General features: G+C 42.2%; 1 protein-coding gene across 1 annotated transcript in view; it reads right to left on the bottom strand.

Moving 5' to 3' along the window:
- The window catches only part of LOC139367905 (beta-1,4-N-acetyl-galactosaminyl transferase 4a), a 455,096-nt gene that overhangs the window by 155,575 nt on the left and 272,629 nt on the right, over nucleotides 1-26,892 (bottom strand). The window lies entirely within an intron of this gene.

The raw sequence follows: 26,892 nt of genomic DNA on the forward strand, positions 1-26,892 counted from the left end.
CTCTTACCAACTAAGCCACATAGGTTCACTTTCTGTTCATCACTTCATAACAACTGACCTAATAACCTAATAACTCTAAACTTACTCAAAACACTACAACTGAGTAGCACAAATGGTGTGATGATCAAGCCATTACTGTTATTTCTACCAATCTATAATTACCATGGATTCTAGCATAGTGATCCCCTCCATTTCCCTCAGGGACGGGCATCAGAGCATTTGACACTGACAAAATAAGAGGAACTCAGAGCTGAGCCTGAACATTGTGTGTCTAAGACAGCTCGGCAGAAAAAGACCAGCACCAGAGTTTGACATTTGTCTGCATTAGCTCAGCTGCATGGGGGGAAACAGAGGACGCTGTGAGGACAAAGAGTTTGGAGCACACACATCAGAAGACATAACAGACTCAGAAGGTTTGTGTGTCATCAGAACATAAAGGGAAATTAAGGGTGACTGGTTTGAGTCCCTCGCATACATTGCAGCCTATGGGTAAACAGCAGGGGGTGGTGAAGCATACCCCAAAACACACACACACACACACAGACGCAGAAACGGACACACGCACATACACAAGCATGCATATTTATTTAATTTTTTATTTAACCTTTATTTAACTAGGCAAGTCAGTTACGAACAAATTCTTATTTAAAATGACGGCCTACCCTGGCCAAACCCGGACGACACTGGGCCAATTGTGCGACGCCCTATGGGACTCCCAATCACAGCCGGACATGATACAGCCTGGATATGTACAGACACACATCCGTTAACGCACAAACACACACACAAATGCACACATTCAGAGACACACGCCCATGCACACTCACACAGACGCACAGACATACACTAACATGAGCGCACGTATGCACACACAGACGACAGACAGATGTCATGACTGGCCTGTGAGGGTCAGGTTAGTGTGGATCACAGTTCTACAGAGATACCTCTCCTTCCCGCAGAGCGGGAGAGGTATAGAGAGTTTGATGGGTGGGGGTTATGACCTCACGCCCATTGTAAATAAGAAGACAGCAGCCCAACTCCTTTCTGGTCTCTAGTGTGAGAGACTGGAATGTCTGTTGATTAAACAGTTTTTTGGTTACTACATGATATGTGTTATTTCATAATTTTGATGTCTTCACTATTATTCCACAATGTAGAAAATAGTAAAAATAAAGAAAAACCCTTGAATGAGTAGGTGTGTCCAAACTTTTTACTGGTACTGTACCATTTTCTAGCCCCGAGTCTCTACTTTTATCCAATGTAAAAAACACACATTTTGCTACATAAAACTGAATCGATCCGGTCGGTCACAATTATCTGTAAGGTCCCTCAGTCGAGCAGTGAATTTCAAACACAGATTCAACCACAAAGATTTGTTTTACCCTATTGGTAGATGGGTAAAAAGCAGATTTTGAATATCCATTTGAGCATGGTGAAGTTATTAATTATATTTTGGATGGTGTATCAATACACCCAGTTCTTCCTTCCTTTCACCATGAGGCCAATGGTGTAAAGGCTCTCCTCTTCCTCTTCTGAGGAAGAGTAGCAAGGATCGGACCAATACGCAGCGTGGTAAGTGTTCATCTTGGTTTTTAATAAGAACACTGAACAAAACAATAAACAACAACGTGACAAAAAACAACCGAAACAGTTCCGTGTGGAAACAAACCCCGACACGGAAAATAAACACCCACAACTCAAAAGTGAAACCAGGATCCCTAAGTATGATTCTCAATCAGGGACAACGATTGACAGCTGCCTCTGATTGAGAACCATACCAGGCCGAACACAGCAATCCCAAATCAATAGAAAAAAGAACATAGACAACCCACCCAACTCACGCCCTGACCATACTAAAACAAAGACATAACAAAATAACTAACGTCAGAATGTGACAAATGGGGAATTTAAAACAGTTACAGAATTTCATGGCTGTGACACACAGACATGCTGTACACCCCCACACACACACACACACACCCCACACGCACACAAACGCTGCTAGAAGAATATTATTATGATTTCTAAATACTGCACAATTTAAACACTTGCTCCCCCAATCCCCCCTTCCCCAATACACATGTAAATATTGGACTATAAATTGTGCCTTGCTGTTTTATGCTTACGTATGTAAAAATGTAAATTCTATTCTCCTGAGCCATTTACTTTATGTTTGTAGTCTTATCTTTTATTATTTCTTATTGTTGTTGCATTGTAGAGAAGGAACTTTCCGGTGAGCATTTAGTTAGACGGTATATACCATGTGTATCCCGTTCATACGACTAATAAAACCTGACACTTAAAACACACAGCCGTCTAACTCTGTTTTGACGGCAGCCACTAAATCCCGTGTCTCTCGTCAGACAGAAGATCAAGGAGGGCAGAATTTTCAATAATCACATTGTTTCATTTACAACTGATATTCACCAGAGATGGGTTGGCACAGGACTTTAAAATCAGAGTTATCTGTACAATATGGGGAGCTAATGTAAGTCTTCAAGTCTCAAACAAGTTTATTCACGATGCTTGGGATATTCACCGAACAACCTCTGTTACACGTTGTAATTCGCCCCCAGGATTTAATACCATACTTCCACCTATACTCGCCAAGTTACAGATAGTATCAAAAGTGAACTGCAATTATAAACTGTTCATGTATAGGACCAGTTTCCAAAACACATATTTAGTCTACTGACTTGGACTCACCATTGAAAGTGCTTATTAGTGTAAAACTAGGCTTAATCTGTATCCAGAAAAAAATGGCTTTATGTTTCAGGGGGAGCAGTTACTTCAGCTATCAGTGAAGGTGACATCCCTCCATGCAAGGCTAAACTAAACCTAGTTTGATAACCCTACTCTGCACGGCGAAAAAAAAAACAATCAAACAAAACCAACAAACAAGAAAGGTTAGAGAGGCCAAACGGAAGGGTAAGCATCCCTTTCTGATTCCACATTCCTGCCCATGGCGACTGCTGCTGTTGATGGTAAAAGTCACGTTTGATTAGTGTCACACAGGCATTCTCATGGACGGCCTGACCGGGGTCCTACTCATTTCTGTACAGGCGCTGTATTCTAGCCACCCTGCATGATAACAGCCAAGCAGTGATTATGAATCATGAATAAAGCATAAGTGATTTGTTTACAAATCTGCTGCACTCTAGTCCTTTACTGAGTGTGTGTGTGTGTGTGTGTGTGTGTGTGTGTGTGTGTGTGTGTGTGTGTGTGTGTGTGTGTGTGTGTGAGCGAGTGAGCGAAAGGAAAGAGAGAGAAAATTGTAGAGAGAGGTGAGTGTGGTAGAGAGGGGGACAGGGATTGGAGATAAGGATGGGATTGGACAGGGCTGGGAGAGGAGAGGAGAGGAGAGGAGAGGAGAGGAGAGGAGAGGAGAGGAGAGGAGAGGAGAGGAGAGGAGAGGAGAGGAGAGGAGAGGAGAGGAGAGGAGAGGAGAGGAGAGAAAGCGATGGGACAGGGATGGGAGAGGATGAGGAGGGAGGTAAGGGATTTAGCTGATACCAGGATGTCCCAGTGTAAATATGTACCATGCAAAGCTTTTAATAGATTTCCAATGGCTTTTTAAAAGCAATCCTTTTTTAGGCTGTATTCTTTACCCTGCATGACAAAACATGAATAAGCCACTATTCACTTTATCTACAGCAATTACATTAAATCCAATGCAATTCTGCGGAGGCTAAAGGAGATAGTTATACGTTTTGGGATGCTAAAACACTATAGAATACTTACAGTATAGCTTTTCTGGTCACACACTGTGTACTTGTTTACTAAAAGTAGTAAACAATAGAGGGAGGCAAAAATGGGAGGAGAGAGAGAAAGAATGATGTATTTTGACCAGTATCAGAGTCACTCAAGGATCTGTCATACATTATTGGGAAACAGACATGTTCTTTACTCAAGGTCAATATAGAGTTCAACTGGTACAGAAAGCGGTTTTCAGAATGCACTTTCAGAAGTGCGTTTGAGTAGCCCAGCAGTGTGTCCTGGATAGAGTGACTTGACACATGATTCAGAAGTCACATTTGTTAATAACATTATATTATGCCACATTATCTAAAAGTGTATTATTTTTTTCACATGTTAATCTTGCGGGAATTGAACGCACAAGCTTGTCATTGCTAGCACCATGTTCTTACCAGCTAAGCTACACAGAACCACATACTGTATGTGATTTTCTACTGACAAATCTAAATTGTAACATATTGAGCCCATCATGTCTGCTATCTCCAGTACCATGTGTAGAGAGAGGTATTCCTATAGCAGATCCCACCTTGAGGTTACATCCCAAATGGCACCATATTCCCTACATAGTGCATTCATAGGGAATAGGGTGCCATTTGGGACACATCCGGACTCTATTTCTGCTATGCTTTCACGTGTAACCGATGTGAAATGGCTAGCTAGTTAGCGGTGGTGCGCACTAATAGCGTTTCAATCGGTGACGTCACTCGCTCTGAGACCTTGAAGTAGTTGTTCCCCTTGCTCTGCAAGGGAAGCGGCTTTTGTGGAGTGATGGGTAACGATGCTTCGAGGGTGGCTGTTCTTGATGTGTGCAGAGGGTCCCTGGTTCGAGCCCAGGTAGGGGCGAGGAGAGGGACGGAAGCAATACTGCTACATTGGTGCCGTGACCCAGATCACTGGTTGCTGCGGAAAAGGAGGAGGTCAAAAGGGGTAACCGATGTGAAATGGCTAGCTAGTTAGCGGTGGTGCGTTTCAATTGGTGACGTCACTCACTCTGAGACCTTGAAGTAGTTGTTCCCCTTGCTCTGCAAGGGCCGCGGCTTTTGTGGAGTGATGGGTAACGATGCTTCGAGGGTGGCTGTTGTTGATGTGTGGAGAGGGTCCCTGGTTCGGGGGGGAGAGGGACAAAAGCAATACTGCTACACACGCATACCACCCCATCTCTCTACCACTGTCGCTCTTTTCTCTGTCTCTTCCATCCCTCCCTCCCTCTCCATTTCTCTTTCCTCTCTCTGTCTTTTCCATCTCTCTCTTTTCCGCTGTCTATATCCCCATCTATATCCCCTCTCTCTTTTTCTATCCCTCCCTCCCTCTCTCACTTCAGTCATCCCTCCAGGATCTGTCCTATATATAGCTCTGAGCTACATTCCTCTCAGAGCAGCTCACGCACAAACACACACACACACTATGCCTGGTGTGGATTTAGAGAAAAGAGAGGAATATTTGAAGGCTCTTCCTATGGATTCGGCATATACTGTATGTCTAGAAGAAAGACAGATGTAGAGGGAGAGAGAGATGGAGAGAGCGAGAGAGCATGAAAGAGAGAGAGTGAAAGAGAGAGCGAAAGAGAGAAAGACAGGTTAATAACGGTTAAATAAAGAGCTTTTCAAAACCAACGTCTCCTCTCCATTCTGTTATCAGCACCAGAATACAGCAGCCCATCTCCTACGGGACACAAACATCTTTCTGGGAATGTTGCTCTTACATTGTGGAAAGCCTCAGCTTGCCAGTTGGCTTGGCACTGACAAATGACTGAGCGTCGCTCCAGCTGACGAGCCCGTCGCACCGGCTGACATTGAAAATCCCCTTGGGAGGAAGAAACTGAGACGCAATGTTCCCAACAACAGCCCATCAGTGTATACCTAATACCACAATCCCTGTGGCAGTGGATAAAGTATTACAGTAGTGTGACTCAATACAATGATACACCTCAATAACGTGCGATTTCCAGTACATACACATACATAAATATACAGGTTTTTGGAGAGATGTGGGTGGCTGCCACACTGGGCACCCCAAAAGCAGTTATTGTGAAGAGTAAGTGCCTTGCTCAAGGGCACAATGACAGGCATCAATGATTTGATACCAGCAACACTCCAGTTGCCAGCTCACTTCACGACAGATTTTTGTTGTCGGACCCATGATTCAAACTGGCAACTCCGGTTGCTGGCTCGCCTCTCTAACCACTAGGCTACCTGTCACCCCATGTGACTCAATGTCTCAACCTGGTCTCAGAGCATTTCGTATTATTCTGTACGTAAATCCGAGACCTCTATTTCGTATGATATGTTACGTTTCATATGGTATGTATTAATTTGTGGATGTCCATCATCCATTTTGCATGATATGTTACGAAGTAAAATGCATATTATATGTTATGAATTTGCTTAACCCTCTTGTTGTGTTCGTTTCATGTTAATTAATTCTGTGTTCCTTGTCCAAAATATCCGCCCCAATATAGCTGATTATAAATCCATAATAATGTTAGATCTTTTTATCAACTTAAGTTCTTGTGAACATTACCATTTTTTAACTTGTATTTGCTATTTATGGCCTGCAGGCCTCATTGACCTGAGTTCATAGAACTCGTTTTTGAGTTAAAAAAAAAGCATAATGTATGGATTATTTTGACTATAACAAATACTCAGATAAAACATATTGTGCTATTTATCACAGACTACTTTGTGTCAAAGGACTCACCAGTGTCATGATCCAAGATATGATCAAGAGCCTCACATACAGAATGTTGTTTGGTCATTGTGCTGCCACAATGTTGTGAGCAAGGCCTCAAACTTTATATACCAGAGCTGCGAGAAAAGCTCTAAACTGAGCAAAAAAATAAACGTCCTCTCACTGTCAACTGCGTTTATTTTCAGAAAACTTAACATGTGTAAATATTTGTACGAACATAAAATTCAACAACTGAGACATAAACGGAACAAGTTCCAAAGACATGTGACTAACAGAAATGGAATAATGTGTCCCTGAACAAAGGGGGGGGGGGTCAAAATCAAAAGTAACAGTCAGTATCTGGTGTGGCCACCAGCTGCATTATGTACTGTAATGCATCTCCTCCTCATAGACTGCACCAGATTTGCCAGTTCTTACTGTGAGATGTTACCCACTCTTCCACCGGGCTCTTCGCTGGCTATGGCATTCCTGTCGTGCGGAAAATCCTGCACAGAACTAGCAGCATGGCTGGTGACACTGTCATGCTGGAGGGTCATGTCAGGATGAGCCTGCAGGAAGGGTACCACATGAGGGAGGAGGATGTCTTCCCTGTAACGCACGGCATTGAGATTGCCTGCATTGACAACAAGCTCAGTCCGATGATGCTGTGACACAATGCCCCAGACCATGACGGACCCTCCACCTCCAAATCGATCCTGCTCCAGAGTACAGGCCTCGGTGTAACGCTCATTCCTTCGACGAAAAACGCGAATCCGACCATCACCCCTGGTGAGACAAAAGCCTGACTCGTCAGTGAAGGGCACTTTTTGCCAGTCCTGTCTGGTTTTACGACGGTGGGTTTGTGCCCATAGGCGACATTGTTGCTGGTGATGTCTGGTGAAGACCTGCCTTACAACAGGTCTACAAGCCCTCAGTCCAGCCTCTCTCAGCAGATTGCGGACAGTCTGAGCACTGATGGAGGGATTGTGTGTTCCTGGTGTAACTCGGACAGTTGTTGTTGTCATCCTGTACTTGTCCCGCAGGTGGGATGTTCGGATGTACCGATCCTGTGCAGATGTTGTTACACGTGGTCTGCCACTGTGAGGACGATCAGCTGTCCGTTCTGTCTTCATGTAGCGCCGTCTTAGAGGTCTCACAGTACGGTCATTGCAATTTATTGCACTGGCCAAATCTGCAGTCCTCATGCTTCCTTGCAGCATGCCTAAGGCACGTTCACGCAGATGAGCAGGGACCTTGGGCATCTTTCTTTTAGTGTTTTTCAGAGTCAGTAGAAAGGCCTCTAAATGTGACCTTAAATGCATACCGTCTGTAAGCTGTTAGTGTCATAACGACCATTCCACAGGTGCATGTTCATCAATTGTTTATGGTTCATTCAACAAGCATGGGAAGCATGGGAAACAGTGTTTAAACCCTTTACAATGAAGATCTGTGAAGTTATTTGGATTTTTACGAATTATCTTTGAAAGAACGGGTCCTGAAAAAGGGACGTTTTTTGCTGAGTTTATATATTATTGAAACAATGTTGTGATTGTTTGTGAGAATGCCAATTGCTATTGGGGAAAGGTTCTCTTGGGGGTTGCCATGGAAGCCAAGAAGGGGAGTGAGGTGTGTGTGTGTGTGTGTGTGTGTGTGTGTGTGTGTGTGTGTGTGTGTGCGCGTGCGCGTGTGCATGTGTGTGTGTATGTTCAAACATACAGTACATGCATGTGGGGGTATGGGAGAGGAAGTGTGTCCATCTAATGAATGGGCATGTGCCTGAACTCAATTTTAAACACTAATTGTAGTCTCACCCATTCATTTCTAATGACTGGTCATTTTTGACCAGGAACACCACAGGTGTACAGCAGTTAAATAAAACACCCAAAATGTTATGAAAATCATCCAAATGTATGTTGTGTGTTCAGATGCCCTGTGTGGACAAAGTCATGGAACTTTATGACAATCAAATTAAATTAAATACATTTTTCAGAGAGAAAACTTGTAAATCGGTCCAATTTGACCGAAACACAGCAGGAGGGTTAAAGTATGATCTGTTACGAATTCTAGCTAGGTGGCTAACAATAGCTAGCTTGCTAATTTAAGCAAGGCTACACTCTTAGAAAGAAAGTTGCTATATAGAACCTAAAAGTGTTCTACCTGGAACCAAAAAGGGTTCACCTATTGGGAAAGCCAAAAAATGCTTTTTGGAACCCATTTTTCTAAGAATGTAGCAGTTAGGGTTAGGAGTTAGTTTAAAGGGTTAGGGAGTTTGGTTAAAAGGTTAAAAGGTTAGGGGAAGGGTTAGCTAACATGATATGTAGTTGCAAAGTAGCTCAAAAGTAGTAGTTGAAAACTGCTAATTAGCTAAAAGTTTCAAGTTGTCCGTGATGACATTTGAACTCCCAACCTTCGGGATGCTAGACGTTCATGTTGCTAGACGTTCATGTTGCTAGACGTTCGTGTTATACACCCACCCAATCACCCATCCTAATTTCATTTTTGCCATAGCCCTTTCCTGCAATCAAATGACTAGAGACCCCATGGGTGGAATGTTATTCTTTCTTTTTTTTTAAACAGCTGGAAATCTGGTGTTTCTATGTCAAACTGCTGTGTTATATTTCAGTCTTCTGTGATGTAGAGTACCTGTCAAAAGTTTGGACACTTTTTTGTTACTATTTTCTACATTGTAGAATAATAGTGAAAACATCAAAACTATGAAATAACACATATGGTGTCATGTAGTAACCATTTGAGATTCTTCAAATAGCCACCCTGTGTCTTGATGACAGCTTTGCACAATGTTGACTTTCTCTCAACCAGTTTCATGAGGTAGTCACCTGGAATGCATTTCAATTAAGAAGTGTGCCTTGTTAAAAGTTAATTTGTGGAATTTCTTTCCTTTTTAATGTGTTTGAGCCAATCAGTTTTGTTGTGACAAGGTAGGGGGGGGGGTATACAGAATATAGCCCTATTTGGTAAAAGACCAAGGCCTTATTATGGCAAGAACGGCTCAAATAAGCAAAGAGAAGCAAACAGTCCATCATTACTTTAAGACATTTAAGACATTCATCAAGTGCAGTCGCAAAACCATCAAGCGCTGTGATGAAACTGGATCTCATGAGGACCACCACGGACGGGAAAGGAAAACCCAGAGTTACCTCTGCTGCAGAGGATAACATTTATTAGAGTTACCAGCCTCAGAAATTGAAGCCCAAATAAATGCTTTACAGAGTTCAAGTAACAGACACGTCTCAACATCAACTGTTCAAAGGCGACTGCGTGAATCAGGCCTTCATGGTCGAACTGCCGCAGAGAATCCACTACTAAAGGACACCAACAAGAAGAAGAGACAGCATGGCCAATGTATTCAACCTTTTCTGGCCCATTGTGTTGTATGTGAATGTTAAAACCCAGAGTTGGACCACACCCACTCCACTGAATGGCAGGCTAGTGATTGCTTTGCAATTGCTTGCAGTTAGCCACTGATTCCTTACAAGCCACTCATTGTTGAATTTGCGATTTCCAACTTGTTGTGTAATGTTTATGTCCAATAGCCGATGACCACCAATATGTTTTATCTCTAATTTCTCTTCATATGACAAGGATTGAAAAGGATTTTCCAGTAGATTGTTGACTTGATTCATAACAATGAGTGCTTTCTAGCTTGCTTGCTAAGATTTTGAAAGTATGATGTTGACATGACAAAACCAAATAAAGCTATGGTAGATATAATGTTATTTGACATTTTATCTGTGGCCAATGACCTTGAGCATTCTTGGATGGGCACTTCTAATGTAACTCTATGGCAGCACCCAAAGGGCTTGAAGTTCTCCCTGTAAGATTTTGCGGTGGCGTAGCGTCCCCATGAATGACAGAACACTGAGCCAATCACGGCACAACTAGAGAGCATTACCAACCCCTACTCTATATATATACACCATCACAGAAAGCACCAAGCTAGGCTGAAACACCTGCATTTTGGAGCTGCCTTACTCAAGAACGTAAAAAAGGAACCATGTTTGTATGTGGCTTAAAGAACTTTATTAATTTTAAATTGTTTGCAAACTGATATCTGACACGTATTAATGGCAATATAACATGCAAAACAGGCAAAAAACTAATTATATATCTACGGTGTATTCGGAAAGGATTCAGACCCCTTCCCTTTTTCCACATTTTCTTACGTTACAGCCGTATTCTAAAATGGATTTTAAAAAACAATTTCCTCATTAATCTACACAGAGTCACTCTGAAAGAGCTCCAGAGTTCCTCTGTGGAGATGGGGGAGCTTTCCAGAAGGACAACCATCTCTGCAGCACTCTTGGAGCCCACTTGGAGTTCGCAAAAAGGCACCAAAAGGACTCTCAGACCATGAGAAACAAGATTCTCTAGTCTGATGAAACAAAGAATAAACTATTTGACCTGAATGCCAAGTGTTATGTCTGGAGGAAACCTGGCACCATCCCTACGGTGAAGCATGGTGGTGGCAGTATCATGCTGTAGGGATGTTTTTCAGCGGTAGGGACCGTGAGACTAGTCAGGATGGAGGGAACGATAAACGGACAAATGTAGAGAAAGATCTTTGATGAAAACCTGCTCCAGAGTGCTCAGGACTTCAGACTGGGGCGAAGGTTCACCTTCCAACAGGACAACAACCCTAAGCACACAGCAAAGACAATAAAACAAATTGATTTCTAAAGCCCTTTTTACATCAGCCGATGTCACAAAGTGCAATACAGAAACCCAGCCTAAAACCCCAAACAGCAAGCAATGCAGATGTAGAAGCACGGTGGCTAGGAAAAACACCCAACGCAGGGGTAGCTTCAAGACAAGTCTCTGAATGGCCTTGAGTGGCCCAGCCTGAGCCCGGACTTGAACCCGATGGAATATCTCTGGAGAGACCTGAACATAGCTGTGCAGCGATGCTCCCCATCCAAGCTGACAGCGCTTGAGAGGATCTGTAGAGAAGAATAGGAGAAACTCCCCAAATAATGACGTTTTTGCTTCGTCATTCTGGGGTACTGTATGTAGATTGACGAGGGGAAAAAAAACAATTTAATCCATTTTAGAATAAGGCTGAAAGGAAACACAATGTGGAAAAAGTCAAGGGGTCTGAATACTTTCCGAATGCACTGTATATATACAGTACCAGTCAAAAGTCTGGACACACCTACTCATTCAAGGGTTTTTCCTTCTTTTTCTACATTGCAGAATTAATAGTGAAGACATCAAAACTATGAAATAACACATATGGAATCATGTAGTAACCCAGAAAAGTGTTAAACAAATCTAAATATATTTTTGATTCTTCAAAGTTGCCACTCTTTACCTTGATGACAGATTCGCACACTCTTGGCAATCTCTCAACCAGCTTCATGAGGAACGCTTTTTCCAACAGTCTAGAAGGAGATCCCATATATACTGAGCACTTGTTGGCTGCTTTTCCTTCACTCTGCGGTCCAACTCATCCCAAACCATCACAATTGGGTTGAGGTCAGGTGATTGTGGCCAGGTCATCTGTTGCAGCACTCCATCACTCTCCTTCTTGGTCAAATAGCCCTTATACAGCCTGAAGTGTGTTTTGTGTCATTGTCCTGTTGAAAAACAAATGATAATCCCACTAAACCAGATGGGATGGTGTATCGCTGCAAAATGCTGTGGTAGCCATGCTGGTTTTAAGTGTTCCTTTAATTCTAATGAAATCACTGACAGTGTCACCAGCAAAGCACACCCACACCATCACACCTCCTCCTCCATGCTTCACGGTGGGAACGACACAGAGATCATCCGTTTACCTATTCTGCGTCTCACCAAGACACAGCGGTTGGAACAAAAATCTCAAATTTGGACTCCTCAGACCAAAGGACAGATTTCCACCCGTCTAATGTCCATTGCTCATCTTTCTTGGCCCAGACAAGTCTCTTCTTCTTATTGGTGTCCTTTAGCAGTGGTTTCTTTGCAGCAATTTGACCACGAAGGCCTGATTCGGGTAGTCTCCTCTGAACTCTTGATGTTGAGATGTGTCTGTTATTTGGGCTGCAATCTGAGGTGCAGTTAAAACTTCGGGATCGGTGTCCCTTCCACGGGACGGTTGAGCTAACATAGGCTAATGTGATTAGCATGAGGTTGTAAGTAACAATAACATTTCCCAGGACATAGACATATCGGATATTGTCAAATCAAATGGAATTTTATTTGTCACATACACATGGTTAGCAGATGTTAATGCGAGTGTAGTGAAATGCTTGTGCTTCTATTTCCGACAATGCAGTAATAACCAACGAGTAATCTAGCTAACAATTCCAAAACTACTACCTTATACACATAGGTGTAAAGGGATAAAGAATATGTACATAAAGATATATGAATGAGTGATGGTACAGAGCGGCATAGGCAAGATGCAGTAGATGGTATCGAGTACAGTATATACATATGAGATGAGAATGTAAACAAAGTGGCATAGTTTAAAGTGGCTAGTGATACATTACATATTACATAAAGATGCAGTAGATGATAGAGTACAGTATATACGTATACATATGAGATAAATAATGTAGGGTATGTAAACATTATATTAAGCAGCATTGTTTAAAGTGGCTAGTGATATATTTACATCATTTCCCATCAATTCCCATTATTAAAGTGGCTGGAGTTGAGTCATTGTGTTGGCAGCAGCCACTCAATGTTAGTGGTGGCTGTTTAACAGTCTGATGGCCTTGAGATAGAAGCTGTTTTTCAGTCTCTCGGCCCCAGCTTTGATGCACCTGTACTGACCTCGCCTTCTGGACGCTAGCGGGGTGAACAGGCAGTGGCTCGGGTGGTTGTTGTCCTTTATGATCTTTATGGCCTTCCTGTGACATCGGGTGGTGTAGGTGTCCTGGAGGGCAGGTAGTTTGCCCCCGGTGATGCGTTGTGCAGACCTCACTACCCTCTGGAGAGCCTTACGGTTGTGGGCGGAGCAGGTGCCGTACCAGGCGGTGATACAGCCCGACAGGATGCTCTCGATTGTGCATCTGTAGAACTTTGTGAGTGCTTTTGGTGACAAGCCGAATTTCTTCAGCCTCCTGAGGTTGAAGAGGCGCTGCTGCGCCTTCTTCACGATGCTGTCTGTGTGGGTGGACGAATTCAGTTTGTCTGTGATGTGTACGCCGAGGAACTTAAAACTTACTATCCTCTCCACTACTGTTCCATCGATGTGGATAGGGGGGTGTTCCCTCTGCTGTTTCCTGAAGTCCACAATCATCTCCTTAGTTTTGTTGACGTTGAGTGTGAGGTTATTTTCCTGACACCACACTCCGAGGGCCCTCACCTCCTCCCTGTAGGCCGTCTCGTCGTTGTTGGTAATCAAGCCTACCACTGTTGTGTCGTCCGCAAACTTGATGATTGAGTTGGAGGCGTGCGTGGCCACACTCAGGAAGCTTAAATCCGTATTAATCTAACTGCACTGTCTAATTTACAGTAGCTATTACAGTGAAAGAATACCATGCAACTGTTTGAGGAGAGTGCACAATTTTGAACATGAAAAGTTAGTAATAAACCAATTAGGCACATTTAGGCAGTCTTGATACAACATTTTGAACAGAAACACAATGGTTCATTGGATCAGTCAAAAATTGCGCACATATACTAAATTGCTGGAATAATATATTATGGCATTGCATTTCTGTTGCATAACAAAGATGATGGTACAAAAAATAAAATAATGGTTTGTTTTTCCTTTTTCCTTTTTTCCGTATTATCTTTTACCAATCTGTGTAGCATTTATTTGGGCTTCAATCTGAGTTTCAGTTAACGCTAAAGAATGTGTCCTCTGAAGCAGAGGTAACTCTGGGTCTTTCATTTCAGTCCTCATGAGAGCCAGTTTCATCATAGCGCTTGATGATTTTGAAATTTTCTCGGATTGACTGACCTTCATGTCTTAAAGTAATGATGGACTGTTGTTTCTCCCTGCTTATTTGAGCTGTTCTTGCCATAATATGGACTTGGTCATTTACTAAATAGGGCTATCTTCTGTATACCACCCCTACCTTGTCACAACACAACTGATTGGCTCAAATGCAATAAGAAGATAAGGAATTCCACAAATGAACTTTTAACAAGGCACACCTGATAATTGAAATGCATTCCAGGTGACTACCTCATTAAGCTGGTTGAGAGAATGCCAATCGTGTGCAAAGCTGTCATCCAAGGCAAAGGGTGGCTACTTTGAAGAATCTCAAACATAAAATATATTTTGATTTGTTTAACACTATTTTGGTTATTACATGATTCCATATTGTTATTTATAGTTTTGATGTCTTCACTATTATTCTACAATGTAGAAATAGTAAAAATAAAGAAAAACACTTGAATGAGTAGTTGTGTCGTCCAAACATTTCGACACCAAACATGACATATTATACTAATTTGAGTGTCCAGGATTTACATTTACTATGTCACGTCTAATCTATGACACCACGCTGCATGTCTGGAGTGATATATTTTAGATTAGTGCAGTGGTCCTCTCCCTATGAATTTCTACTGAAGACCCTGGCATGGATTCCATAGATTGTACTATTGTATACTGGCCTAATAATCTTATGGGAGTCATCATCCAAATGCACAAAACTAGTGCTTCCATATTTTCCCTGCAGCAGGGAGACTTTTCACAAAGAGAGAAGAACAACTAAGTATGATGCCATAAATTAATTAATTACACATTTGGAGTGTAATGTCCCTTTAAGACCAATCAGCCATTACATGACTCACTATGGACTCCAAATATAAATCAAAATAAACTGTAACTACCTGTATGTTGTTTATTGTCAACATTTCCATCCGTCTTTGACCCTTTACATGACACTGTCTATGATTGATAATCTACCACTCCTAATAATTACATGCTGTTTGTCATGCTTTGGTTTATATAACTGTATTAAAGGCACTGAGATGACTGTGTACTGTAAAGTCAAGTGTTCTGGAGGATATAGCCTAGCGCATCCAGATGTCATTCAGTAGACTAAGTTTGACTCTGAAGCCTGACTCGTGTGGCTGCTAAGAGAGTGTTGTGCATCCCAAATGGCACCCTATTCCCTATATAGTGCACTACTTTTGATCAGGGCCAATAGGACTCTGTTAAAAAGTAATGCACTATTAAGGGAATAAGGTGCCATTTGTCTTTGGATTTATATTGTCACGAATCCCGCCGAAGATGGTGCCTCTTCCTGTTCGGGCGGCGCTCGGCGGTCGTCGTCGCCGGCCTATTAGCTGCCATCGATTCCCTTTCCGTTGAGGGTTGAACCTGCGCCTTCACAGTGTCCGACCGGTCTTAGGTACATGCCGCTTGGTGTAAATTGATTCGGTGGGCTCACACACTACCTTCTTTGGGTCATCCGGGGATTGATAGGACAGTGCGGGATCTTAGGGGGAAATACTGGTGGCCCACCTTAGCTAAGGATGTGAAGCTCTATGTCTCTTCCTGTACGGTATGCGCTCAGAGTAAGGCTCCTAGGCATCTGCCTAGAGGGAAGTTACAACCCCTCCCGGTTCCACAACGGCCATGGTCTCATCTCTCGGTAGATTTCCTTACTGATCTTCCCCCATCTCAGGGGAACACTACCGTTCTGGTCGTTGTGGATCGGTTCTCAAAGTCCTGCCATCTCCTCCCATTGCCTGGTCTCCCTACGGCCCTACAGACTGCTGAGGCTCTATTTACCCATGTCTTCCGGCACTACTGGGTTCCAGAGGACATCGTATCTGATCGAGGTCCCCAGTTCACATCCCGGGTTTGGAGGGCGTTTATGGAGCGTCTGGGGGTCTCGGTCAGCCTTACCTCTGGTTATCACTCAGAAAGTAATGGGCAGGTGGAGAGAGTAAACCAGGAAGTGGGTAGGTTTCTGAGGTCGTATTGCCAGGACCGGCCAGGAGAATGGGCGAGGTACGTCCCGTGGGCAGAGTTGGCCCAGAACTCACTTTATCACTCATCCACGAACATGTCGCCATTTGAATGCGTACTGGGCTACCAGCCGGTCCTGGCTCCGTGGCATCAGAGTCAGACCGAAGCTCCTGCGGTGGAGGAGTGGGTACAGCGCTCTAGAGAGACCTGGCGGGCAGTCCAGGATTCTCTCAGGCAGGCCAGTGAACGGCAGAAAAGAAACGCTGACCGCCACCACAGTGAGGCCCCTGTGTTTGCACCAGGGGACAGGGTCTGGCTCTCGACCCGAAACCTGCCCCTCCGCCTGCCCTGCCGGAAGCTGGGGCCGCAGTGTGTTGGGCCATTTAAAGTCCTGAGGAGGATAAACGAGGTGTGTTATAGATTGCAACTTCCCTCTTACTATCGCATTAACCCTCGTTTCATGTGTCTCTCCTCAGGCCGGTGGTAGCTGGTCCCCTACAAGAAGGTGAGGTACCAAAGGGCCCTCCGCCCCCTCTGGACATCGAGGGGCCCCCGGCGTACACAGTACGAGCTATTCTGGACTCGAGACGCCGGGTGAGGGGCCTGCAGTACCTCGGGTACTGTCACGAGTCCCACCGAAGATGGTGCCTCTTCCTGCTCGTCGTCGCCGGCCTATTAGCTGCCATCGATTCCCTTTCCTTTTGTTTCTGTTAATTGGGTCTAATTGGTTACACCTGTTTTGAGTTAGTTTTGTTTGTAGGCTATTTAAGGGCACTAGGCCCGCTGGGTATTGTGCGGGCTTGTTTTCTGTTTATTGGTGTTGGTGTATTAGTGTGATCTCTATTTTTCCAGACAGTTTTAGTCCTGTGTGTTTTGGACGGTTTGTTTCATGCGCCCTTGTGTTTTGCATGTACGTGTATCCGCTGTCTTTGGAATAAAAGATCCACGTACGGAATTACCTGCTCTCTGCGCTTGACTCCTCCACTCACCATTCATAGCAAACATAACATATATAAATCCTATGTACAGTTGAAGTCGGAGGTTTACATACACCTTAGCCAAATACATTTAAACTCCTGACATTTAATTCCTGACTTTTAAATCTAAGTAAAAATTCCCTGTTTTAGGTCAGTTAGGATCACCACTTTATTTTAAGAATGTGAAATGTCAGAATAATAGAAAATATAATTATTTATTTCAGCTTTTAGTTCTTTCATCACATTTCCATTTGTTGTCCTGAAGCCATTTTGCCACAACTTTGGAAGTATGCTTGGGGTCATTGTCCATTTGGAAGACCCATTTGCGACCAAGCTTTAACTTGTGATGTCTTGAGATGTTGCTTCAATATATCCACATAATTCCTACCTCATGATGCCATCTATTTTGTGAAGTGCACCAGTCCCTCCTGCAGCAAAGCACCCCCACAACATGATGCTGCCACCCCCGTGCTTCACGGTTGGGATGGTGATCTTTGGCTTGCAAGCATCCCCCTTTTTCCTCCAAACATAACAATGGTCATTATGGCCGAACAGTTCTATTTTTGTTTCATCACACCAGAGGACATTTCTCCAAAAAGTACAATCTTTGTCCCCATGTGCAGTTGCAAACCATAGTCTGGCTTTTTTAATGATGGTTTTGGAGCAGTGGCTTCCTCCTTGCTGAGAGGCGTTTCAGGTTATGTAGATATAGGACTCGTTTTACTGTGGATATAGATACTTTTGTACCCGTTTCCTCCAGCATCTTCACAAGGTCCTTTGCTGTTGCTCTGTGATTGATTTGCACTTTTCACACCAAAGTACGTTCATCTCTAGGAGACAGAACGCGTCTCTTTCCTGAGCGGTATGACGGCTACGTGGTCCCATGGTGTTTATACTTGCGTACTATTGTTTGTACAGATGAACATGGTAACTTCAGCCGTTTGGAAATTGCTCCCAAGGATGAACCAGACTTGTGGAGGTCTACAATTTTTTTCTGAGGTCTTGGCTGATTTGTTTTGATTTTCCCATGATGTCAAGCAAAGAGGCACTGAGTTTGAAGGTAGGCCTTGAAATACATCCACAGGTACACCTCCAGTTGACTCAAGTGATGTCAATTAGCAGATCAGAAGCTTCTAAGGCCATGACATCATTTTCTGGAATTTTCCAAGCTGTTAAAAGGCACAGTCAATTTAGTGTATGTAAACTTCTGGCCCACTGGAAGTGTGATACAGTGAGTTATATGTGAAATAATCTGTCTGTAAACAATTGTTGGAAAAATGACTTGTGTCATGCACAAAGTTGATGTCCTAACCGACTTGCCAAAACTATAGTTTGTTAACAAGAACTTTGTGGAGTGGTTGAGAAATGAGTTTTAATGACTCCAACCTAAGCATATGTAAACTTCCGACTTCAACTGTATTATTAACATAGGAGAGATGGAAAGCAGTGACTGCTCCTCTATTGTCTCTAGTCCCACAGCTGCCTGTCTACAGAGCACCAACGGGAGACAGGTTGAGGCACAGAAAACTAACCAACCACATGGCATCCTAACTATCTGCCTCCTATGGATTTGTATACAAGATAGAGAGAGATGGGGTGGACAGAAAGAGAGAGTGTGGATAAGAGAGAAAGAGAGGGAGGGGTCGGGAGAGAAAGACGAGAGGGAGCTGTTTCACTCCTCTTCCTTACCCCCATACTCTTCATCTACCTCTTATTCTTTTTTCCTACTCCTCGTCCCGTCACTCTGTATGCCTCTCTGACAGGCCTGCTGTAATTTGTCTCTTTGTCTTCCCCCTGAGTCTCTCTGTCAGAGTAATGGCCTGCAATAACTTCTTCACTGGCCCACCAATCACAGCCCTATAAATAACAGCCAACTCTTCCAGCTTGGCTGCCATAGACTCACACAGACCGGACAGAATTCCCAGAACAGATCAATACTGCCTCCACGACACATGACAATAAACATAATTCTGCATGTTTGGTTTGGTTTGGTTTCCTGGGAAAAATTACTGATGTTATTACATTACCTGGTAACCTAACAAGAACTTTTGGGCAATGTTCTGTGGCGGTTGTTCTACACGTTGTGCACAGCATGTTACTGACTGTGAGGAGAACATTGATAATGTAAAAACAACAATAATGTTAGCAAAAACGTTATTTTCGTGTTTTTGGGATGTTATCATCCTAATGTTAGATCTTAACTTAATGGGATTCTTAGCTAATGTTTTGGGAATGTATACCCGGTTTGCTGGTAGTCACTCCAGCTAGATTCACTCAACCCTGCCCCTACCCACTCCAGTCCAACGCACTCCTGACTCCAGGTCAAGAACACACACTTTTCTGATCTGTTTTAATCGGTGTTTGAAACTCACTGCTCGACTGAGGGACCTTACAGATAATTGTATGTGTTGGGTGTGGGGTAGTCATTCAAAAATCATGTTTAACACTATTATTGCACACATAGTTCATGCAACTTATTATGTGACTTGTTAAGCACATTTTTTTACTCCTGGATAGAGTGTTGGACCTGTAACCGAAAGGTTTCTAGATTGAATCCCCGAGCTGACAAGGTATAAATCTGTCGTTCTGCCCCTGAACAAGGCAGTTAACACACTGTTCCTAGGCCATCATTGTAAATAAGAATGTGTTCTTAACCGACTTGCCTCATTAAATAAAAATGGAATACATTTAAAAAGGCTTGCCATAACAAAGGGTTTGAATACTTAGTGACATTTGAGCTTTTTCTTTTCTTTTATGAATTTGTAAACATTTTGAAAAACATAATTCCACTTTGACATTATGGGGTATTGTGTGTAGGCCAGTGACACAAAATCTTTTAAATTCAGGCTGTAAAACAAAACATTTTGGTAAAAGTCAAAGGGTGTGAATATTTTCTGAATGCACTGTAGGTAGGAAATACATTTCAACTCATGATATCTACCAGTAAATAGGTATGCAATTGGTATGCAAACCAGGTACTTAAAAAGTATAGTCTGAAGTCTTTGTTCAATTTTTGCTATGTGATATTCAGTTATGAATTTTAAATGTTGACTGCAAACTCTGCCATCATATGTGCATCACTATACATTGTAGCCTGCAGTAGGCTACTGAAACACTGCTAGCAAACCACAATGGGTCTCTTGCTAGGTGCGGAATTTAATTAAAGGGCAACTACACATAAATGCTATGTTGTGAATAGTTTTAGTTTTTTCTGTCAAAATACTCTGAGTTTCTCTCTGAGGTGCACAGTCAACAAGTGGTGCTGGTCATGGTGCTGGCAGGCTTAAATAATAAATTCATGTCAAATCAATTGTACTACTGTAAGTAGTTGCTATTTTTGTTTGTAAAACAATTATAAAACTATATTTGTAAGTAGTACTTAAGCAATTTTCTGACCGGATACTGTATTGGTGGGCCAGTGTTATTTATAGGGCTGTGATTGGTGGGCCAGTGAAGAAGTTATTGCAGGCCATTACTCTGACAGAGAGACTCAGGGGGATGTAACACAACTTAAATAAAAGGTGTTTCTTAAGAGGGCTACTTTTACTTGATTAAATTACAATCTAAGTAAGTACTTTTACTTAAGTACAGATTTTCAGTACTCTACCCACCTCTTCCAGCATTTCAGTTTTACATGCCTAGGACTTCAGTGGTCCAGAATATATTTTAAATCTTGGTTAGAGTGCCAGCATACTATCATTTACATAATGGTATAGGTCTGCTTATCACACATTATAGAGTTGCCTCTATTTGATATGCTAATGCTAAGTCAGCTCTGGGCTACTTTGACAGGTCTGGAGGCACTCTCATGTCATAATTAGTGGTAGAAAGGAACCTAACTACTCGGCCAATGTCAAGGCAGAGGGCAACTCATTATTGGTAACCGACAGCTGTGTGTGTGTGTGTGTGTGTGTGTGTGTGTGTGTGTGTGTGTGTGTAAATATGCATCTGTGTGTGTATGCTTGTTTGTGCATGTCTGTAAGTGTGTCGGAATGTGTGTGTGTTCAGCAAACCCTGCTGTGTGACAGTTGGCATATGGAAGCAGTCTGGTTCTGTGTGTCTGATGGTGTGCCCCTGACAGTGCCTGCCTGGTGCCCCTCAGACCTCTGTCCTGGCACCTGGGATCCCAACATGGCACAGTGGTGCCTGGAGAAAAGGGCTAATAAGAACACAGCTAAGGCCTCAGCCAGACAGAGATGGATGATATGCACAAAGACTGTACTATGCCTCTTTTTTTATACATTTGACATTTTAGTCATTTAATAGACACTCTTATCCAGAGTGAATTACAGTTAGGAAATTCGTCTTAAGATAGCTATGTGGGACAACCCCATATCACAATCATTGTAAGTACATGTTTTCTCAAGAAAGTAGCTATCAGTAAAGTCAGAGCTAGTAAGAGGGGAAAAAGTGTGAGTGTTACTTCACGAAAGGCTTAGTTTTTTTTAAAGTTACGTCTTTCCCTCTACGCTTATTTGTTAATCTTATCCGGGATCGATTACCTTGCCATATACATTTTGAAACCGCACTATGGATTTTATCCCAAAAACCATAAGGGTGAGAAGAGTTGACTACAGAAATTGAGGCGTGGCAAAATATTTGTTTTGACAACAGATATTTTGCCTGTTAAAGCAACTGGGATGTTCATTAATCTACTAAGGTCGGATTTAATTGATTTGAGTTTTCTGTTCAAGGTTCTGGCAGTGCTTTTTATCTAAGAAAGAAAATATATCTACTTCCAATTATATAAAGTGGGAAAATATTGGGATTCCATAGGTAGAGATGGAGTCCTCTGTCGGGGTCTTGAAAGGCAGTAGGGCTGATTTGGTTAGATTCATTTTATAACTTGAGATGAAGCTGAATGTACCTACGAGTTTCAAAGAATTTGGGAGTGATTGAGATACAGTGCCTTGCGAAAGTATTCGGCCCCCTTGAACTTTGCGACCTTTTGCCACATTTCAGGCTTCAAACATAAAGATATAAAACTGTATTTTTTTGTGAAGAATCAACAACAAGTGGGACACAATCATGAAGTGGAACGACATTTATTGGATATTTCAAACTTTTTTAACAAATCAAAAACTGAAAAATTGGGCGTGCAAAATTATTCAGCCCCCTTAAGTTAATACTTTGTAGCGCCACCTTTTGCTGCGATTACAGCTGTAAGTCGCTTGGGGTATGTCTCTATCAGTTTTGCACATCGAGAGACTGAAATTTTTTCCCATTCCTCCTTGCAAAACAGCTCGAGCTCAGTGAGGTTGGATGGAGAGCATTTGTGAACAGCAGTTTTCAGTTCTTTCCACAGATTCTTGATTGGAATCAGGTCTGGACTTTGACTTGGCCATTCTAACACCTGGATATGTTTATTTTTGAACCATTCCATTGTAGATTTTGCTTTATGTTTTGGATCATTGTCTTGTTGGAAGACAAATCTCCGTCCCAGTCTCAGGTCTTTTGCAGACTCCATCAGGTTTTCTTCCAGAATGGTCCTGTATTTGGCTCCATCCATCTTCCCATCAATTTTAACCATCTTCCCTGTCCCTGCTGAAGAAAAGCAGGCCCAAACCATGATGCTGCCACCACCATGTTTGACAGTGGGGATGGTGTGTTGCTTTTACGCCAAACATAACGTTTTGCATTGTTGCCAAAAAGTTCAATTTTGGTTTCATCTGACCAGAGCACCTTCTTCCACATGTTTGGTGTGTCTCCCAGGTGGCTTGTGGCAAACTTTAAACGACACTTTTTATGGATATCTTTAAGAAATGGCTTTCTTCTTGCCACTCTTCCATAAAGGCCAGATTTGTGCAATATACGACTGATTGTTGTCCTATGGACAGAGTCTCCCACCTCAGCTGTAGATCTCTGCAGTTCATCCAGAGTGATCATGGGCCTCTTGGCTGCATCTCTGATCAGTCTTCTCCTTGTATGAGCTGAAAGTTTAGAGGGACGGCCAGGTCTTGGTAGATTTGCAGTGGTCTGATACTCCTTCCATTTCAATATTATCGCTTGCACAGTGCTCCTTGGGATGTTTAAAGCTTGGGAAATCTTTTTGTATCCAAATCCGGCTTTAAACTTCTTCACAACAGTATCTCGGACCTGATGCTCTCTGCGCTTTTAACGGACCTCTGAGACTATCACAGTGCAGGTGCATTTATACGGAGACTTGATTACACACAGGTGGATTGTATTTATCATCATTAGTCATTTAGGTCAACATTGGATCATTCAGAGATCCTCACTGAACTTCTGGAGAGAGTTTGCTGCACTGAAAGTAAAGGGGCTGAATAATTTTGCACGCCCAATTTTTCAGTTTTTGATTTGTTAAAAAAGTTTGAAATATCCAATAAATGTCGTTCCACTTCATGATTGTGTCCCACTTGTTGTTGATTCTTCACAAAAAAATACAGTTTTATATCTTCATGTTTGAAGCCTGAAATGTGGCAAAAGATCAAAGTTCAAGGGGGCCGAATACTTTCGCAAGGCACTGTACACTACCGGTCAAAGGTTTTAGAACACCTACTCTTCAAGGGTTTTTCTTTATTTGTAGAATAATAGTGAAGACATCAAAACTATACATGACACATATGGAATCATGTAGTAACCAAAAAAGTGTTAAACAAATAAAAATATATGCATTTCAATTAACAGGTGTGCCTTGTTAAAAGTACATTTGTGGAATTTCTGTCCTTTTTAATGTGTTTGAGCCAATCGGTTATCGGTTGTGTGACAAGGTGTGTAGGGGGGGGGGGGGGGGGTTGACCTATTTGGTAAAATACCAAGTCCATATCATGCCAAGAACAGCTCAAATAAGCAAAGGGAATTGACAGAGTTCACAGAGTTCAAGTAACAGACACATCTCAACATCAACTGTTCAGAGGAGACTGTGTGAATCAGGCCTTCCTGGTCAAATTGCTGCAAAATAAATTATTATTAAAGGACACCAATAAAAATATGTTACCGCATGGCAAGCAGTACCGGAGCGCCAAGTCTAGGTCCAAGAGGCTTCTAAACAGCTTCTACCCCCAAGCCATAAGACTCCTGAACAGCTTCATCAAATAGCTACCCAGACTATTTGCTACTCTTTGTTATTATCTATGCATAGTCATTTTAATAACCCTACCTGCATGTACATAATTACCTCAATTACCTCGACACCGGTGCAACCGAACGTTGACTCTGAACCGGTACCCCGTGTACGGTATATAGCCCCGCTATTGTTATTTACTGCTGCTCCTTAATTATTTGTTTTTATTATCTCGTAACTTTTTTTCTGTAGGTATTTTCTTAAAACTGCATTGTTGGTTAAGGGCTTGTAAGCATTTCACTTTCACTGTATTCTGCGCAACAGAAACATAAGCAATGGACATTAGACCGGTGGAAATGTATCCTTTGGTCTGGTGTCCAAATTGGAGATTTTTGGTTCCAACCACTGTGTCTTTGTGAAACGCGGTGTGAGTGAACGGATGATCTCCACGTGTTTATTTCCCACCGTAAAGCATGGAGGAGGTGGTGTAATTGTGTGGGGGTGCTTTGCTGGTGACACTGTCTGTGATCATTTAGAATTCAAGGCACACTCAACATGCATGGCTACCACAGCATTCTGCAGCGATATGCCATCCCATCTGGTTTGGGCTTAGTGGGACTATCATCTATCATTTGTTTCCTGTCAAAATGTAAGGAGTACTTTTGGGGGTCAGGGAAAATGTATGAAGTAAAAAGTACATTATTTTCTATTGGAATGTGGTGAACTCAAAGTAAAAGTTGGTGACACCCAAAAGTACTCGTTACGTATCGAATGCTTAGCAGGACAGAGAAATGGTGCAATTCACAAACTTATTAAAATAACATCACTGGTCATCCCTACTGCCTCTGATCTGAAGGACTCACTAAACACAAAATCTTCATTTGTAAATTATGTCTGCGTGTTGTAGTGGCTATCTGTAAATAAAATAAAAAATACATTTGTGTTTCCTGGTGTACTTAATATAAGCATTTTGAAATGATAGTATAATTTTCAATTACATTTACTTTTGATACTTAAGTTTATTTAAAACCAAATACTTTTAGACTTTTACTCAAATAGTGTTTTACTGGGTGACTTTCACACTTACTTGAGTAAATATTCACATTTACTAAAGTATAACAAATGGGTACTTTTTCCACTACTGAATCTTTGATTGATTAATTTTGGTTCTGATAGAAATTCCCCTGCTTCAAATTCAATAGTTGCTATATTAGCTATATTAGATAATTGATCAGCAGCAAATGTGTAAAGTACTTAAGTAAAAATACAAGTTGGGTTTCTGGGCCAGAGTGCACATTATACCGTGACATTCTGGGGCCTTAATTTTTTTAGTGGGGCCTATGTGTGCATGCACTAGCATTTTCTATTTATTATGGGCCTAATAGTAAAGATGTCATTTAAAAAAAAAAGTTTCCTTTTAATTTGGCATGAACACAATCATGATGTTTTCATCTTATTGTCAAATACATAACTTCAAAAAGTAGACTACCTGAGCATTTTTGTCCACTCCAAAATAACTCCAGCATCCAAACAGTGCACTGTGCACTCACGCCAATTGATGAATGGAAAGAGAACCATCGGTTGCAAAACACCAAAAGTGTTATGACATTCGGCTATTGTCACTGGGTCTACATTCTTGTAGCCTAAATTAATTGATGCGTCATGCTGACAAAATTACCTTATTTTGTAGAAAGAAAAGTTGGGACACCTGAAAAGGGTCTGAGAAACGGGACAGTCCCAGGATGAGAAGTACAGCCACATGGGATAGTTTAAAAAAAATCATGACACAGAGGTGGGGGTGGAGTTCCGTGAATCTGATTAGGAACACATTAGGAACACCTGCTCTTTCCACAACATAGACTGACCAGGTGAACGCTATGATTCCTCATTGATGTCACCTGTTAAATCCACTTTAATCAGTGTAGATGGTGCTTGCAACGCCAGGGTTGTGGGTTTGATTCCCGAAGGGGAACCAATATGAAAAAGTATGACAGATGTATGCACTCACTACTGTATGTCGCTCAAGATAAGAGCATCTGCTAAATTACTCAAATGTAATTGTGTATGTGTGCAATTCAGAGAGTGAATGGGCAAGGCAAAAGATTTAAGTGCCTTTGAATGATGTATGAAATTAGGTGTCAGGTTTGAGTCTGTCAAGAATTGCAATGCTGCTGTTTTTTTTTTAACGCTCAACAGTTTACTGTGTTATTAAGAACGGTCCACTACCCAAAGGACATCCAGCCAACTTGACATAATTGTGGGACACATTGGAGTCATCATGGGCCAGCCTAACTGTGGAATGCTTTCGAAACCTTGTAGAGTCCATGCCCCGACAAATTGAAGCTGTTCTAAGGGCAAAAGGGGGTGCAACTCAATATTAGGAAGGTGTTCCTAACGTTTTGAACACTCAGTGTACATCATTCCTAAAGACACACATAGAGCCTGCAGCAGCACTCAGAAGTGAAGGACAGAGACATTGTGTGTGAGTTGGCAAATTGGTATTAAAAAAAAACGGCACTTTACCCCTCTTTTTAAAGATTTATCCTCAATAGTTTGTATTAAACTAAATCAAAAGGGGTGGGACGTTGCCCCAC

The sequence above is a fragment of the Oncorhynchus clarkii genome, chromosome 2, assembly GCF_045791955.1.
Source record: "Oncorhynchus clarkii lewisi isolate Uvic-CL-2024 chromosome 2, UVic_Ocla_1.0, whole genome shotgun sequence".
In the NCBI taxonomy this organism is placed as follows: Eukaryota; Metazoa; Chordata; class Actinopteri; order Salmoniformes; family Salmonidae; genus Oncorhynchus; species Oncorhynchus clarkii.